The sequence below is a fragment of the Cupressus sempervirens genome, chromosome 1, assembly GCF_028749045.1.
Source record: "Cupressus sempervirens isolate cs-2001-9-10 chromosome 1, ASM2874904v1, whole genome shotgun sequence".
NCBI classification, from domain to species: domain Eukaryota; kingdom Viridiplantae; phylum Streptophyta; class Pinopsida; order Cupressales; family Cupressaceae; genus Cupressus; species Cupressus sempervirens.
In genome coordinates this window covers 745,653,875-745,671,159 of record NC_143118.1, presented here as the reverse complement: position 1 = coordinate 745,671,159, position 17,285 = coordinate 745,653,875, and positions in this window count along the sequence as shown.

Genomic DNA, 17,285 nt, shown 5'->3' with positions numbered 1-17,285 from the left:
ATAATAACTTGATAAAGGAAAATGTGAGGATGAAAGTGCCCTCTTACACTTCCTCCAATGCAAGTATGAGAAAGCTTGATTGGGTAGACATAGAGCTAGCAGTGACAAAGGCATACACAGTCGAGGATGATGAAGGCCTTTAGAAGAAACTCAGGTTCATGGTTGCCAGGCACGTGATTAAGAAAAAAAGTGAAAACAATATATCGCAAAGACCATACCCGAGCACACTCTGTGTTGGAATAGAAATAGAGAAATGGTATAAAACTATTTGATAGAATGCAGTCTGAGTACATTTGATGACCTGCGAATGCAATGGAAACATACAGACCCATGAAGTGCATCCAATTGCTTTATCTATACCCTGTGCAAGCCATAAGTATCACCATAATAGATGCTCAGGATTCATTTTAGTATCAGGAGTCAACAGTATCTATCCGATGATTTTGCATGATCTTGTAATATAAGAGGCACAAAGAATATCTACATAATTCTATGAACTCGCACATGGACATCCAATAATGCAGATAGAAAGAGATTTCAACGTTTGGGAAGAAGGCAATGAAATAATCAGTGGCGTCCTTAAGGAAGACTTGAACATAATATAATAACTTGGTATCTATATAAGAGCAGAATGCCTAATTATGATGAATCTACATAAGTGACCATATGTGAAGATGCTCTCTAAAAACATCAATGACAGGTGTAAAGCCAGCTGTCCAGAGAAACATATTCTTTAAATTATAATGTCTAGATAGATTCATATTTATTCAAAAAAGAATAATCTCCCCACTATGGCCCATTATTACACCTTAACGACACATTTTCTCATTATAGAGTTGCATTTATAATGTTAAATAAAAACATTGTGAATATCAATCTTGGAATAAAGAAAGTGGTTCGGGAAGGGAAAAAGGTTATTGAAACAGAAGAGAAAATAAGTTTAAAGAAAGCTAAACTCAAGAATTAGTTACCAAAACTGAACATAACTGACAAAAAAGAAGATAAAAGGGTCAGAGAAAGACATAAAAGGGGTTCCATTCTTCCTGCTTCTGACTGTAGACTTTGGGCTCCAGAAGGGAAGGAGATTCTACAAATTACTCCATTTTTCTTGAGAGGTTGTGAGAGGCAGAGCATAGGTTATTTCTCTTTTCCAGAACTTTGTGTCTAATTTAGAGATTAAAGAAGTTTCTGTCTTTCTTGAAATAGTGATTTGGTTGTAATGTGTACAAGATACTTTGCGATCTTTTGCAGTCAGGGAAGGGAGGCTAGAGGTTAATTACATTAGAACTTTGATTATGGTGTATTTTCCTTCCACTGATCATGAACTTTGCATCATTTTCAGTTTTCTCTGAATTACATTTCAATACCGGTGTTTTCTTGTTACATTATCAGTTCAAACATCTTTAAAGGCTCTGATTTTTATTTCTCTCAAGATAATGGAAGATATATTTTTATTCTAATATGCCAAGCAATGTCCAACAAATGAACTTTGTGTCATCTATTGTTCTTTAGTTCCTTTTCATGCTGTATTTTAGATTTTCGCATCTACGTTGTGTTTACAGGTAGATGTTTGATATCCTTTCGTGCTTTCTAGTAAAAGCACCCACATTTAACTCATTGAACATCTTGTATGGGGAGCTCTACCCGATAAAAATTTAGAGGAAGGTTATCAATCCATGATAACCTATCCAACTGTTGGTGTTGATTTGTCCTTTCATTTGGGCATTCAGGATTAGATTTGTACATGTTTTCTCGAAGGACAATCTATTCACTAACAAATTTTTGGCGACTCTGCTAGGGAAGAAGTGAAGATTTAAGTGCCTAACAATTGCTTCCTTAGTTTTGTGATTATCTCCATGTGTAGGAGATTGGCGACTCTATATTTTGAACCTGTTGAATCTTTGTTTTTGGAATTCCAATGTGTGTTATGGTGGCAGTTGCAATATAGCCATGGGGGGCTCAGATTGGACCATTTTCCCTGGCCCGTTATTCAGCTTTACCTAAAAGTTCATGCGAATATCTTCCCAAGTTTCATGGAGACAAAGCACAAGATCTGATAGATCACATCAAAGTGGTTATTGTTGCATGCGGGATTCTTGGTGTGCAGGATGAAGATGTGTTCATCAGGTTATTTGTTCAAAGCCTCATGGGAACAGTAGCGAAATGGTTTTAGCATTTGCAAGATGGATGTATTACAACTTGGGATGATCTTAAGTAGAGATTTCTGGAAAGATTTCAGCCCACAATTAATTCCCATCAATTATTGGTGAACCTTCTTCAAATTAAGATGAAAGATGATGAATCTGTAAGGGAGTTCATTGATAGGTTTAATCTGACTATTGGTAAAATTCCTCTAGCCAACCAACCAAATGAAAGAAATCAGGTATGCTTCTTTATTGATGCTATGGATGTTGAAGTCAAGTTTTGGTTACAATGCTTTGGAATGCAAAATTTGGTAAATGTGCAGAAAGAAGCAACCAAATTAGATGATGCTCTCATTCTTAGCAGTATGAAATCTATAAGGACTCCCCCAATGAAAGAATACCATTGTGGACAGCGACAGTGCCTTGATGAAAAGGCTACAAAAAATAAGCGCATTCTAAAAGAAGCCAATCCTACTCCCAAGATGTCAGGATTTTGCTACGTCCATTTTGAAAATGATGAGGAGGAGCAAAGCAATGTTAAAGAGCTTGTAAATTTAGGTAGCAAGGATTTACCACAATATTTCTTTAGCCTAGAGGCTAGATCTCTCAAATCTACAGGTATGGAATGTTATCTAGTTTCAAATGGTCTAGATGATAAAGATTTTCAGAATGGTATTCAGGAGTTTAATCACACTGAAAGAATGAATATTGATGATTCTTTGCATTTTGAAAATTGTAATCAACAAGTTAAAGAATCTGTCATATGTGATGCTGAAGCTATATCATATTCCTCTTTCGAAACTTGTGCTGATAGTAAGGTGTCATATGCTGATGAGGATAAAATTGTTTGGAGTCACCTTAATCCACTTTTCATGCCGATGGGGTTTGATGATAATATTGCTATCAAAGAAAATCCTCTTTTCTAGTTTCAAGATTCACACTTAAATAATGAAAGTCTATTCAATAGTCCCCAGCCAGGTGAAAACTTTTCTGAAACACCATGTGAAAATCTCACCTATGAAGAAGAAGAAACCATAGGTATGTCTCTGCCATCACTTAAGTCAGATCGTTTTCCGGATCATACCTTAGGTACCTATTCAAATCAGTTCCAGAATGAAGCATGTATTGAAAACTTCCATTCTCATTCATCTATGCATAATGTTGTTGATTTGGAATGTAAAAGAAATGTTGAGATATGTGATGATATTCTGAAAAGAGAGAGGGATGGGATTTGTGGTATGAATGATGATAGTTGGTTCCTTGAAAGAAGTGAAGGAGATATATACCTGGGAGTTGATCCTATGCTGAAGGAGGCATCATTATGGCTACAAACTAGTCATGGCCATGCACAGGAGTTGAACTTGCATGATGATATTTTTGAGGATTACACATCATCTTTTGGTGAGGCTTTTCCATTTCATATTTTTTAGCCTGAGGTGGAATCAGATCTTGCCAATGTGAAGGATCACTTCTTCAATGGAGACGAGTACTATGATGAGTCATAGCTTTTTGGAAAAGAGAATTGGTTCAGCATATGCATGCATCTTTTCATTTTGAAGTTCAGTATTAAAAGAGTCGTCATCAAGCAATGGTTTGGAGCTGTTCCATTGAGGTACGCTTTGCTGATTAGTAAAGGCTCCTATTTCTCTCAATTGGTAAATGGATTCACTTAATTCCTTCTTTCTTCCAGTCTTTATGGTAGGTTTCTTTTCCTACCTTTGTAAATATTGTAAATAAGTTTTTGTTGTGCGTAGTGGTAGTTTGGAATAATGCGCAAGCTTCAGGCTTACTGGTAGTTTTGGTTTGTTGTTGGTTTTGGTTTGTTGGTGTTGTGTTGCTCCCCTCTTCCCTCTCTGCAAGCAGCTCCTAGTCTTCTTTTTCCTGTTGACTCTATTTGCCCATTGGATGAGGCACTATTATTTTCCCAGAGATTGTTGGAGTTCTCTGATTTTGCATCAAAATCAGTCCCACAGTTAGAGCCCCTGTTAGCACCTAATATGGACACAATTTTAAAATTTGAAGTGAAGAGTTTTTGAACCACTTCGAACTAAAGTTCGAAGTAGTTCAAAGTGGTTTGATAAATCCAAATAGTTCATTCTACATGTTCAGTTCAACAAGTTCAAAATCTCATCATTTAGGTTAAGACTCTACCAGTTCAATAGTTTCGAGAAAGTGTAAAGGTACAGGTCAAGATGGAGAACAGTTTAGTAGTTCAGAAAGTTTAAGATAATGGTAATATGATGGAAGTTGACATAAATGATGCTGAGAAATAGATAGAGCCATGGGTTATTTCAAGACGGCCTTTGGTATTTGCAGATAAAGTTCATCATTCCAAGGCACCTCTTGAATGTTGAAGAGGAGACTTTAGATTTCAGTGGAGATGTTGGTTCTATTGGTTGATTGGCTGTATCTAAATCATCTTCTGGAGATCATGAAATCTTACTGGACCTCAAAGGTGCCATTTTAAAAATAACAATTATTCCATCATATACATTTCATATTGTCAATATTGGGATTGCAGAGGCAAAGATTAAGACCATTGTGGATGGTTTCATATAGCTTGAACCACATTCCAATATCCATGAAGCTGAGACTATGGTCGAAGAAACATTGGATGGCCTGATGTTTGATTTTGATGATGTGGGAAGCTTTACCAATTTTGAATGAATAATATGTAACAGGCTAAGACTTTACTCAGTGGTAGTCTACATGTTTCACTTGAAGAGAGGCACCTCAAACCTCCATCAAATAAAAGAAAAACTAATCCTTCCAAACCAATGAAAGTATGGAAGCACGCGGCTGGTAGCAATACAACTAGCAAATTCATAGAGATCACAGTTTGGACACATGTTTCTTATGACCCCCGAGTGGGATTAATGTGGATGCTCATTTACTAAGAAAATGAAGATCATCATAGGAAAGAGATCTTGAAGTCATGGTAGTCCATATGTTTGCATGATAAAAAGATAACAAGTATGGTAATGTGAATTGCCAACGGAGGTCTTACATTTCATGAAAAACTTCTTTTCAAACCCAATAATAACTTGATAAAGGAAAATGTGAGGATGAAAGTGCCCTCTTACACTTCCTCCAATGCAAGGAGGAGAAATGTTGATTGGGTAGACACAGAGCTAGTAGTGACAAAGGCATACAAAGTTGAGGATGATGAAGGCCTTCAGAAGAAAATCAGGTTCATGGTTGCCAGGCATGTGATTAATCAAAAAAGTGAAAACAATATATCACCAAGACCATACTCGAGCACACTCTGTGTTGGCATAGAAACAGAGAAATGGTATAGAACTATTTGATAGAATGCAGTCTGAGTACATTTGATGACCTGTGAATGCAATGGAAACATACAAACCCGTGAAGTGCATCGAATTGCTTTGTCTATACCTTGTGCAAGACATAAGTATCACCATAATAGATGCTCGAGATTCATTTTAGTATCATGAGTCAACAGTATCTATCTCATGATTTTGCATAATCTTGTAATATAAGAGGCACGAAGAATATCTACAAAATTCTATGAATTCACACGTGGACATCCAATGATGTAGATAGAAAGAGATCTACAGGTTTGGGAAGAAGGTAATGAAATAATCAGTGGTGTCCTTAAGAAAGACTCGAACATAATATAATAACTTTGTGTCTATATAAGAGCAGAATGCCTAATTTTGATGAATCTACAGAAGTGACCATATGTAAAGATGCTCTCTGAAAACATCAATGGCAGGTGTGAAGCCAGCTGTCCAGAGAAACATATTCTTTAAATTATAATGTCTAGACAGATTCATATTTATTCAAAAAAGAATAATCTCCCCACTATGGCCCATTATTACACCTTAACGACACATTTTATCATTATAGAGTTGCATTTATAATGTTAAATAAAAACATTGTGAATATCAATTTTGGAATAAAGAAAGTGGTTCGAGAAGGGAAAAAGGTTATTGAAATAGAAGAGCAAATAAGTTTAAAGAAAGGTAAACTCAAGAATCAGTTAGCAAAACTGAACAGAACTGACAATAGAGAAGATAAAAGGGTCAGAGAAAGACATAAAAGGGGTTCCATTCTTCCTGCTTCTGACTGTAGACTTTGGGCTCCAGAAGGGAAGGAGATTCTGCAAATTACTCCATTTTTCTTGAGAGGCTGTGAGAGGCAGAGCGTGGGTTATTTCTCTTTTCCAGAACTTTGTGTCTGATTTAGAGATAGAATTTTAATGGTTGATGTAACATTGTGAAAGAAGTTTTCATCTTTCTTGAAATAGTGATTTGGTTGTAATGTGTACAAGATACTTTGCGATCTTTTTGTCATGTCCCCTTTTCAAATAATTAAAAATAATAATCTTTTCTAGGCAGGCAGGCCCAAAAAGGTGAAGTTTCAGAAAAAAGGGGATAATCTTTGGAAGCTAATGGACTAATAAATGAAAATTATTATTAAAATATGTTTTATTAACCCCTCTTGGACGTGAGTTAGGGTTATGCCCTCTTTTAAGGAGTTTGGAGGCATTTTGGGCTCATTCTAGAACTTCATTTTTGCGCATTGCTTTGTTGTTCTTCAGATCCTGCCAAACCTGTGAAGAAGGAGACCCAAGAATGAGAGTTTTCAAGTTTCTAGGAAGGCTAAGGATGGGAGTTTGAATCCATTCCATGTGAATGCTCATACAGAGTTTTCCTTTGTGCTGAACAGTGCATATTTGTAGATTTTCGGGTGTGTTTTTTGTAAGAGTTTGGTGTTTCCAGTTGAGTATTTCATATCAGTTTGGGTTGCTGCTGTATTTCAGAATTTTAGATGTTAAAATAGAGCTGAATATATGTATTTGGTCGTGATTATACTTTTGTGATAGATTATTAGTACTTTTGTGGTATTTTCGACTATTTTGTGTTATTTTCGGGAGCTCGATCAGCATAGTTTTTGTCCTACATTTGTGATCTATTGTGTAAATGCTATATAGATCTGGAAATGTCATTTTTTAGGCTTTTATGCTGCTGAAATTTTTGTAAAAATGTCCATTTTTAGATTTATTAGTAATTTGTGAAGTTGTGAAGTTTTTGCCACTATTTCGGACATACTCGATTTGGGGTTTATTGAGAAATTGGTAGATCTTTGTAATATTGGTTGTTTGATCTTAAAGATCTGATTAGAGGCTTGAAATATCATATAAAATCAGAAAAGAGACATTTCAGTGGTATCAGAGCTATGATCTTGCTAGCCTGAGGGTTTGTAGAAGTTTGCAAGTCAGTTTTGACAACTACCCAAATCTTGCATGTCATAATTTATGGTTGCATGTTGCTTCTAATCAGTTGCATGTCAAAATCTATGGTTGCATGCTACTTCTAATCATTTTCATGTTAGTTCTTGGTGAATTTGGTGGTTACATGTTGCTTCTAATCAGCTGCATGTCAAAATCTATGGTCGCATGCTACTTCTAATCAATTGCATGTTAGTTCTTGGTGTTTGAAGAAGTTATAACCTATTGGGGTTACACTCTACTTTATCTAGAATGGATAGGTATAGTACATAGTCTCAAAGGACACGATCTTGGACAATTGATATCCAAAGTCATAACAGTAGAAAGGATGGTTATTTAGACATTCGAGATAAACTTAGGAAAATAAGCCATGACATGTCTGAATAGTTGGTTGAGCACCACCGTATGATGAATGACATGTCCAACCTAGCTAAGGTGGATAAGTTGACTGGATTTCTATTTAGAAAATTTTCTCATAGGGTAGATGACATAATTACCAAGAACTTGCATGAGTTTGAGAAACTAGCTTATAGCCAGGAAGAGGTCTCAGATTCTACTCTGCCACAGGAGGTAGTGGGTTTAGATGATGATTATGAGGATGTTGTTGTGCATGATGGTGAGATACCTGGTAGAGATGAGAAGACATTGAGCATTCATGACTTTGTTGAGAAAGAGTACCAGGCACAGTTAGATGCTTCATCACATGAGGTTGAGGCAGGTAGTACTTCACATGATTTGTCCAGCCAGCTGAAAGTGAACAAAGACAATATTGTGACTTCATTATCTCATCATGACAGGTATGTGGAGTTAGTTGGTATTGGTCATATTACTCAGGTGAGGAGTTTTCTTGAGTTACCAGCTGATTCTAGTTTACAGATATGGACTCGAGATTGTTATATTGGCGTTTGGGATTCAGTTGATTGGAGATCTTTAACACTTTTTGGTAGCAATGTTTTTCTGGGTGCTATCATGGATTTGATTAGCAGATTGCATGGTGTTGTCTTTTCTTGTGCTAGCAACTTGTCTGATGTTGGTATTAGTTTTTATACACTAATGTTGGGCTTTGTTCATATATCTATTCGACCATACTTGCTGGAATGTGTTGATGATCTTTCATATTTGGTAGTGTGTACAGATGAGTCCCAGGATCATATTGGTATTGATGAAATCCAGGAGGATGCAGTGGGCAATTTTGAAGACTTAGTTTCCTTGGGTACAAAGGAGTTGGACAGCAGTGCTACAGTTTTTGATACTCTGTTTGTTGATATGAGCTTTAGAGTTGATTCACAGAATATGGATGGTAATAATCTAGCGACTAGTAACTTTGAGGATACTCCTTTAGATAATGCATCAGAGGAGGTTTGTAGGAGACAGTCAAGCCAGTGCCATCATGTGTCTAATCAGTTGAGAGTTAGTGAGCAAGACATTGCTATCGCTTGCCAACATTTCGATGCTGCTCGTCAATTGTTAGTAGTTTATGGATGGGGTTCTCCTACTAGTGATGAGCAGAAAGGCAGTTATTTTTCCTTGACAGAGTTCCACTCTTTATGGGAGGTTATCCAGATTCTGAGACAGGATTATATGCAGTTGGTAGGCGACAGAGATTATCTTATGGAGTGGGGCAGTACAATATATGATGCATTGTTGGCCAAGGAAGATGAGGTGAGTGAGCTTACTAAGCAGCTTGAGGTGACTTATGAGATTCTTGAGAGTACATAGTTGGCTTTCAAGGAGTCACAGTTTCATTTGGCTAAGGTGACCATAGAGTTAGAGCAACTATAGTCTTTACTAGATTCTGTACAGTTACAAGCTGTGGTGTCTGATGATCTGTGGATGTCCATGGTTGAGATTGTCAAAGATAGTGGAGATGGGGATGCATCCATCCTTGATACTAACATTGGCATATCGGGTTCATCCCCACTAGAGTTAGGTTTAGTTGAGTTGGGTGTTGTAGCAGATTGTTGTGGTATGTCTGACATGGTGGTGACCTCTAGCATTAATGGCATGAAGACTAGAGATGTTGTATCAAAGACCATGTGTGATGTTGGTGAGCCAATAGTTGGCATGGTTCCTGCTAGTAATACTACTCCCTTGGCGATGTCTTTAGAGGTAGTAGTCAGTTCCAACTTGGTTAGTGATCGATTGCAGTTAGTTACATCTGGATTGTAGTTTGAGCCATTGACTGAGATTGGTGCATTCTATCAGCATTACATTGTGAGGTATTCTCATCAATCTACCTTTGATGACCATGTTGATGAGATGATGATACAGAGATGTACTTTGGTTCCTAGTGCTTATCATCAGTTATGGAATAGATTAATGCCTCGGGATGAGAGTTGTGATGGGCATGACATGGCAATAGGTTCTGTAGTTAATAGCTTGATAATACATGACTTAGAGCAGGAGTTTCAGAGTGATGCTTTAGTGGGTGTTGTTATTGATTCTACTCCTTTGGCTATGACATCTCCTGACTTAGCTGGTGATCAGTCACAGTGGGTTGTATCACTTGTTCATGGTGAGCTATTGATTGAGGTTGGTTTTTTTTTATCAACATTATATTGCAAGGTATGTACATCAGTTAGCATTTGATCCTTGTGTTGAGGAGTTGATGGCAGGCAAATTTGGTTTGGGTTCCAATTCTTGCTGTTTATCTTATGATGGCTTTTCACCATCAGGGGTGCATGGGAGTTATGGTTATGAGACAGTGGTTGGTGATCTACAGAGTTGTGTTGACTGCAAGAGTTGTATAGTGTGTGGATTCTCCATACTTGGTACAGTTTCATTCGGGAGCATTCACCATTGTTGCAGAGTTGGATTGTACATTCCGTATAGTCCAATGGAATGCGTTTATGGTATTTACTATGTTGGTAGTCCACTTTACTTGGGTTTTGATGTTTTAAGCGTTTGTGTCTTGTGGGTTTCTGACTGTGGAAGTTGTGACTTTGGAGTTTGGTTGAGCAGTAATTGTCAGTTTGATTATGGATTCCTCTTGGTTATATTGCAGAGGATATTGCAGGAGCCTGTGTTAATTGATAATAGTATAGTTCATGACTACATTTGGGATCTAGGTGGATTGATTGGTTTATCGTTCAACCATTGCTTGAGGAAAAGCAATATTTGGAAGGGGAGGACTTGTCATGTCCCCTTTTCAAATAATTAAAAATAATAATCTTTTCTAGGCAGGCATGCCCAAAAAGGTGAAGTTTCAGAAAAAAGGGGATAATATTTGGAAGCTAATGGACTAATAAATGAAAATTATTATTAAAATATGTTTTATTAACCCCTCTTGGATGTGTTTTAGGGTTATGCCCTCTTTTAAGGAGTTTGGAGGCATTTTGGGCTCATTCCAGAACTTGATTTTTGCGCATTGCTTTGTTGTTCTTCAGAGGCTACCAATCCTGTGAAGAAGGAGACCCAAGAATGGGAGTTTTCAGGTTTCTAGGAAGGCTAAGGAAAATATTTTGAAGCCATTCCATATGCATGCTCATACAGAGTTTTCCTTTGTGCTGAACAGTGCAGATTTGTGGATTTTCAGGTGTGTTTTTTGTAGGAGTTTGGTGTTTCCAGTTGAGTATTTCATATCAGTTTGGGTTGTTGCTGTATTTCAGAATTTTAGATGTTAAAATAGAGCTGAATATATGTATTTGGTCATGATTATACCTCTGTGATAGATTATCAGTGCTTTTGTGGTATTTTCGGCTATTTTGTGTTATTTTCGGGAGCCCGATCAGTATAGTTTTTGTCCTACATTTGTGATCTATTGTGTAAATGCTATATAGATATAGAAATGTCATTTTTTAGGCTATTATGCTGCTGAAATTTCTATAAAAATATCCATTTTCAGATTTATTAATAATTTGTGAAGTTGTGAAGTTTTTGGCACTATTTCGGACATACCCGATTTGGGGTTTATTGAGAAATTGGTAGATCTTTGTAATATTGGTTGCTTGATCTTAAAGATCTGATTAGAGGCTTGAAATATCATATAAAATTAGAAAAGGGACATTTCACTTTTGCAGTCAGGGAAGGGAGGCTGGAGGTTAATTACATCAGAACTTTGATTATGGTGTATTTTCCTTCCACTGATCATGAACTTTGCGTCATTTTCATTTTTCTCTGAATTACATTTCAATACCAATGTTTTCTTGTTACATTATTAGTTCAAACATCTTTAAAGGCTCTAATTTTTATTTCTCTCAAGAGAATGGAAGATATATTTTTATTCTATTATGCCAAGCAGTGTCCAGCAAATGAACTTTGCATCATCTGTTGTTCTTTAGTTCCTTTTCATGTTGTACTTTAGATTTTTGCATCTACATTGTGTTTACAGGTAGATGTTTGATATCCTTTTGTGCTTTCTGGTAAAAGCACCCACATTTAACTCATTGAACATCTTGTACGGGGAGCTGTACCTGATAAAAATTCAGAGGAAGGTTATCAATCCATGATAACCTATCCAACTGTTGGTGTTGATTTGTCCTTTCATTTGGGCATTCGGGGTCAGATTTGCACATGTTTTCTCGAAGGACAATCTGTTCACTAACAGATTTTTGGCGACTCTACCGGGGAAGAAGCAAAGATTTAAGTACCTAAAAATTGCTTCCTTAGTTTTGTGATTAACTCCATGTGTAGGAGATTGGCGACTCTATATTTTGAACCTGTTGAACCTTTGTTGTTGGAATTGCAACGTGTGTTATGTCAGCAGTTGCAATACAACCATGGGGGGCTCAGATTGGACCATTTTCCCTGGCCCGTTATTCAGCTTTACCTTAAAGGTCATGGGAATATCTTCCCAAGTTTGATGGAGACAAAGCACAAGATCTGATAGATCACATCAAAGTGGTTATTGTTGCATGCGGGATTCTTGGTGTGCAGGATGAAGATGTGTTCATCAGGTTATTTGTTCAAAGCCTCATGGGAAAAGCAGCAGAATGGTTTTAGCATTTTCAAGATGGATGTATTACAACTTGGGATGATCTTAAGCAGAGCTTTCTGGAAATATTTCAACCCACAATTAATTCCCATCAATTATTGGTGAACCCTCTTCAAATTCAGATGAAAGATGATGAATTTGTAAGGGAGTTCATTGATAGGTTTAATCCGACTGTTGGTAAAATTCCTCTAGCCAACCAACCAAATGAAAGAAATTAGGTATGTTTCTTTATTGATGCTATGGATGTTGAAGTCAAGTTTTGGTTACAATGCTTTGGAATGCAAAATTTGGTAAATGTGCAAAAAGAAGCAACCAGATTAGACGATGCTCTAATTCTTAGTGGTATGAAATCTATAAGGACTCCCCCAACGAAAGAATACCATTGTGGACAGCGATAGTGCCTTGATGAAAAGGCTACAAAAAAGAAGCACATTCTAAAAGAAGCCAATCCTACTCCCAAGATGTCAGGATTCTGCTGCGTCCATTTTGAAAATGATGAGGAGGAGCAAAGCAATGTTGAAGAGCTTGTAAATTTAGGTAACAAGGATTTACCGCAATATTTCTTTAGCCCAGAGGCTAGATCTCTCAAATCTACATGTTATCTAGTTTCAAATGGTCCAGATGATAAAGATTTTTAGAATGGTATTCAAGAGTTTAATCACACTGAAAGAATGAATATTGATGATTCTTTGCATTTTGAAAATTGTAATCAGCAAGTTAAAGAATCTGTCATATGTGATGCTGAAGCTATATCATATTCCTCTTTCGATACTTGTGCTGATAGTAAGGTGTCATATGCTGATGAGGATAAAATTGTTTGGAGTCACCTTAATCCACTTTTCATGCCGATGGGGTTTGATGAGAATACTGCTATCAAAGAAAATCCTCTTTTCCAGTTTCAAGATTCACACTTAAATAATGAAAGTCTGTACAATAGTCCCCGGCCAGGTGAAAACTCTGCTGAAACACCATGTGAAAATCTCACCGATGAAGAAGAAGAAACCATAGGTATGTCTCTACCATCACTTAAGTTGGATCATTTTCCTGATCATACCTTAGGTACCTATTCAAATCAGTTCCAGAATGAAGCATGTATTGCAAACTTCTATTCTCATTCATCTGTGCATAATATTGTTGATTTGGAATGTAAAAGAAATGTTGAGATATGTGATGACATTCTGAAAAGAAATAGGGATGGGATTTGTGGTATGAATGATGATAGTTGGTTCCTTGAAAGAAGTGAAGGAGATATATACCTGAGAGCTGATCCTATGCTGAAGGAGGCATCATTATGGCTATAAACTAGTCATCGCCATGCACAGGAGTTGAACTTGCATGACGATATTTCTGAGGATTACACATCATCTTTTGGTGAGGCTTTTCCATTTCATATTTTTCAGCCTGAGGTGGAATCAAATCCTACCAATGTGAAGGATCACTTCTTTCATGGAGATGAGTACTATGATGAGTCACAGCTTTTTGGAAAAGAGAATTGGTTTAGCATATGCATGCATCTTTTCATTTTGATGTTCGGTATTAAAAGAGTCGTCATCAAGCAATGGTTTGGAGCTGTTCCATTGAGGTACGCTTTGTTGATTAGTAAAGGCTCCTATTTCTCTCAACCGGTAAATGGACTCACTTAATTTCTTCTCTCTTCCTGTCTTTATGGTAGGTTTCTTTTCCCACATTTGTAAATATTGTAAATAAGTTTTTGTTGTGCGTAGTGGTAGTTTGGAATAATGCGCAAGCTTCAGGCTTGCTGGTAGTTTTGGTTTGTTGGTGTTGCCCTGCTCCCCTCTGCCCTCTCTGCAAGCAGCTGCTGGTCTTCTTGTTCCTGTTGACTCTATTTTCCCATTGGATGAGGCACTATTATTTTCCTAGAGATTGCTGGAGTTCTCTGATTTTGCATCAAAATTAGTCCCACAGTTAGAGCCCCTGTTAGCACCTAATATGGACAAAATTTTAAAATTTGAAGTGAAGAGTTTTTGAACCACTTCGAACTAAAGTTTGAAGTAGTTCAAAGTGGTTCGATAAATCCAAATAGTTCATTCTACATGTTCAGTTCAACAAGTTCAGAATCTCATCATTTAGGTTTAGACTCTGCCAATTCAACAGTTTTGAGAAAGTGTAAAGGTACAGGTCAAGATGGAGAACAGTTTAGTAGTTCAGAAAGTTGAAGATAATGGTAATATGATGGAAGTTGACATAAATGATGCTGAGAAATAGATAGAGCCACGAGTTATTTCAAGAGGGCCTTTGGTATTTGCAGATAAAGTTCATCATTCCAAGGCACCTCTTGAATGTTGAAGAGGAGACTTTAGATTTCAGTGGAGATGTTGGTTCTATTGGTTGATTGGCTGTATCTAAATCATCTTCTGGAGATCATGAAATCTTACTGGACCTCAAAGGTGCCATTTTAAAAATAAAAATTGTTCCATCATATACATTTCATATTGTCAATATTGGGACCGCAGAGGCAAAGATTAAGACCATTGTGGACGGTTTCATATAGCTTGAACCGCATTCCAATATCCATGAAGCTAAGACTATAGTCGAAAAAACATTGGATGGCCTTATGTTTGATTCTGATGATGTGGGAAGCTTTACCAATTTTGAATGAATAATATGTAACAGGCTAAGACTTTACTCAGTGGTAGTCTACATGTTTCAGTTGAAGAGAGGCACCTCGAACCTCCATCAAATAAAAGAAAAACTAATCCTTCCAAACCAATGAAAGTATGGAAGCACGCGGCTGGTAGCAATACAACTAGCAAATTCATAGAGATCACAGTTTGGACACATGTTTCTTATGACCCCTGAGCGGGATTAATGTGGATGCTCATTTACTAAGAAAATGAAGATCATCGTAGGCAAGAGATCTTGAAGTCATGATAGTCTGTATGTTTGCATGATAAAAAGATAAAAAGTATGGTAATGTGAATTGCCAACGGAGGTCTTACATTTCATGAAAAATTTCTTTTCAAACCCAATAATAACTTGATAAAGGAAAATGTGAGGATGAAAGTGCCCTCTTACACTTCCTCCAATGCAAGTATGAGAAAGGTTGATTGGGTAGACATAGAGCTAGCAGTGACAAAGGCATACAAAGTCGAGGATGATGAAGGCCTTCAGAAGAAACTTGGGTTCATGGTTGCCAGGCACGTGATTAAGCAAGAAAGTGAAAACAATATATCGCCAAGACCATACCTGAGCACAGTCTGTGTTGGCATAGAAATAGAGAAATGGTATAAAACTATTTGATAGAATGCAGTCTGAGTACATTTGATGACCTGTGAATGCAATGGAAACATATAGACCCGTGAAGTGCATCCAATTGCTTTGTCTATACCCTGTGCAAGCCATAAGTATCACCATAATAGATGCTCGGGATTCATTTTAGTATCAGGAGTCAACAGTATCTATCCGATGATTTTGCATGATCTTGTAATATAAGAGGCATGAAGAGTATCTACATAATTCTATGGACTCGCACGTGGACATCCAATAACATAGATAGAAAGAGATCTGCAGGTTTAGGAAGAAGGCAATGAAATAATCAGTGGCATCCTTAAGGAAGACTCGAACATAATATAATAACTTGTTATCTATATAAGAGCAGAATGCCTAATTATGATGAATCTATAGAAGTGACCATATGTGAAGATGCTCTCTAAAAACATCAATGAGAGGTGTGAAGCCAGCTGTCTAGAGAAACATATTCTTTAAATTATAATGTCTAGATAGATTCATATTTATTCAAAAAAGAATAATCTCCCCACTATGGCCCATTATTACACCTTAACGACACATTTTCTCATTATAGAGTTGCATTTATAATGTTAAATAAAAACATTGTGAATATCAATCTTGGAATAAAGAAAGTGGTTCGGGAAGGGAAAAAGGTTATTGAAATAGAAGAGCAAATAAGTTTAAAGAAAGGTAAACTCAAGAATCAATTATCAAAACTGAACGTAACCGACAATAGAGAAGGACAAAAAAGGGGTTCCATTCTTCTTGCTTCCGACTGTAGACTTTGGGCTCTAGAAGGGAAGGAGATTTTGCAAATTATTCCATTTTTCTTGAGAGGCTGTGAGAGGCAGAGCATGGGTTATTTCTCTTTTCTAGAACTTTGTGTCTGATTTAGAGATAGGATTTTAATGGTTGATGTAACATTGTGAAAGAAGTTTTTGTCTTTCTTGAAATAGTGATTTGGTTGTAATGTGTACAAGATACTTTGTGATCTTTTGCAATCAGGGAAGGGAGGCTAGAGGTTAATTACATCAAAACTTTGATTATGGTGTATTTTCCTTCCACTAATCATGAACTTTGCGTCATTTTCAGTTTTCTCTGAATTACATTTCAATACCGGTGTTTTCTTGTTACATTATTAGTTCAAAAATCTTTAAAGGCTCTGATTTTTATCTCTCAAGAGAATGGAAGATATATTTTTATTCTATTACGCCAAGCAGTGTCCAGCAAATGAACTTTGCGTCATCTATTGTTCTTTAGTTCCTTTTCATGCTGTAGTTTAGATTTTCGCATCTACGTTGTGTTTACAGGTAGATGTTTGATATCCTTTCATGCTTTCTAGTAAAAGCACCCACATTTAACTCATTGAACATCTTGTACGGGGAGTTGTACCCGATAAAAATTTAGAGGAAGGTTATCAATCCATGATAACCTATCCAATTGTTGGTGTTGATTTTTCCTTTCATTTGGGCATTCGGGGTCAGATTTGCACATGTTTTCTCGAAGGACAATCTATTCACTAAAATTAGTGTACACACCTTGAAGATGAGAAGAGATAGAAGATTAAAGTGGTAGGTAGACATGCTCTCCCTGATAATAATATCAATTGGTAGGTATTTAAATATGATGCACAAATTGTATGTTTCTTGTTGAATGAAGCATAATTCTTAGAAAGAAATCAGTCAAGATTGCATGACTAGTATGG